Raw genomic sequence first — 2,500 nt, 5'->3', positions numbered from 1 at the left:
CGTGCAGGGTGCGCCGGCGCGCAGCTGCGCCGCCTGCCGCCTCCGTCGGCCGGCGCGCCTGCCACTGGCCGCCCCCACCAGCCGGCTGTAGCGCGTGCGCCCACGCACCGCGCGGCCAGCACGCCGGAAGGCCCCCCCTCACCGGCCGGGGACGGTCCCACCCAGCCACCGCCGCGTATCGCTTCACACCCACATGCCATTCACGTTCGTGGGCATGGTGGGTATCGCTGAAACAACCGGTTGGTAGCTCAACCGATCGTCGCCATCACTGATTCACCTCTAGCGAGAACAACCGCACCACAACGGTTTACCAGTTCTTCATTTGCGTAACGTCACCAGCAAACGTAGACGTCCATCGCCATTTGCAAATTCAACGATTGTTGCATGCCTGTGTCAGGTGTCACGACACACTATGTCTGCCCACATACACGCAACAACATGTGCACGCTTCGCGAACACGTGGAAGGTGGCCCCCGTACGTATGCGATGTCCATTGCGCGAACGACTGTCAACCGGCCTCTGTCGCATGTCGCAGATGTGGAACGCAGTGCACCATGCTATCACGGTGTGTGAGAAGAGACGACTACGTCTGACAACACGCGCCACTACATCAACAGACGGCTCATGCTGATCGCCATCCACGGCATACCATACTGCAATCCAGCTCTTATAGGGAGACGACACGTAGCTGAGTGCACAATATTTGGACCGTATGGTTCGCCGTTGTTGGCGCAGTCGTGGTACGGTCACACATGTACCACGATGTATCATTCAGTACATGAGGACCAATGTGCGGTACAGTGTGTGATTTGGACGTACAACATCAGCGGACAGTTGCCACAAGCCGTACCACAACGTAGGCTGTGCTTCGCCATGCGAATGCCAATGAACAACTGCGAAGGGCATTGAGCATGTACGTCCTGCCGCCATCCGCATTACAGTGTATAGCTGCAAGGTGTTTAACATGAAGCGATACTCTGGGGACCGGGCAGTGCGAGTAGCAAACTATATTGCGGGGGTTGCAGTTAGGCAACACTACACTAATTTAACGCGTCGTATGACAATTACAGAGCAGGTTAAGGCCCAACGTGTGTTGGGTTAAGGCCCAACGTGTGTTGGGTTAAGGCCCAACGTGTGTTGGGTTAAGGCCCAACGTGTGTTGGGTTAAGGCCCAACGTGTGTTGGGTTAAGGCCCAACGTGTGTTGGGTTAAGGCCCAACGTGTGTTGGGTTAAGGCCCAACGTGTGTTGGGTTAAGGCCCAACGTGTGTTGGGTTAAGGCCCAACGTGTGTTGGGTTAAGGCCCAACGTGTGTTGGGTTAAGGCCCAACGTGTGTTGGGTTAAGGCCCAACGTGTGTTGGGTTAAGGCCCAACGTGTGTTGGGTTAAGGCCCAACGTGTGTTGGGTTAAGGCCCAACGTGTGTTGGGTTAAGGCCCAACGTGTGTTGGGTTAAGGCCCAACGTGTGTTGGGTTAAGGCCCAACGTGTGTTGGGTTAAGGCCCAACGTGTGTTGGGTTAAGGCCCAACGTGTGTTGGGTTAAGGCCCAACGTGTGTTGGGTTAAGGCCCAACGTGTGTTGGGTTAAGGCCCAACGTGTGTTGGGTTAAGGCGCAACATAGGTTAGGTTAAGGCGCAACATAGGTTAGGTTAAGGCGCAACATAGGTTAGGTTAAGGCGCAACATAGGTTAGGTTAAGGCGCAACATAGGTTAGGTTAAGGCGCAACATAGGTTAGGTTAAGGCGCAACATAGGTTAGGTTACGGCGCAACATAGGTTAGGTTAAGGCGCAACATAGGATAGGTTAAGGCGCAACATAGGTTAGGTTACGGCGCAACATAGGTTAGGTTAAGGCGCAACATAGGTTAGGTTAAGGCGCAACATAGGTTAGGTTAAGGCGCAACATAGGTTAGGTTAAGGCGCAACATAGGTTAGGTTAAGGCGCAACATAGGTTAGGTTAAGGCGCAACATAGGTTAGGTTAAGGCGCAACATAGGTTAGGTTAAGGCGCAACATAGGTTAGGTTACGGCGCAACATAGGTTAGGTTAAGGCGCAACATAGGTTAGGTTAAGGCGCAACATAGGTTAGGTTAAGGCGCAACATAGGTTAGGTTATGGCGCAACATAGGTTAGGTTACGGCGCAACATAGGTTAGGTTACGGCGCAACATAGGTTAGGTTAAGGCGCAACATAGGTTAGGTTAAGGCGCAACATAGGTTAGGTTAAGGCGCAACATAGGTTAGGTTAAGGCGCAACATAGGTTAGGTTAAGGCGCAACATAGGTTAGGTTAAGGCGCAACATAGGTTAGGTTAAGGCGCAACATGGGTTAGGTTAAGGCGCAACATGGGTTAGGTTAAGGCGCAACATGGGTTAGGTTAAGGCGCAACATGGGTTAGGTTAAGGCGCAACATGGGTTAGGTTAAGGCGCAACATGGGTTAGGTTAAGGCGCAACATGGGTTAGGTTAAGGCGCAACATGGGTTAGGTTAAGGCGCAACATGG

Source organism: Schistocerca americana, unplaced genomic scaffold (genome assembly GCF_021461395.2).
Source record: "Schistocerca americana isolate TAMUIC-IGC-003095 unplaced genomic scaffold, iqSchAmer2.1 HiC_scaffold_488, whole genome shotgun sequence".
In the NCBI taxonomy this organism is placed as follows: Eukaryota; Metazoa; Arthropoda; class Insecta; order Orthoptera; family Acrididae; genus Schistocerca; species Schistocerca americana.
Note: the sequence above shows the minus strand (reverse complement) of the source record.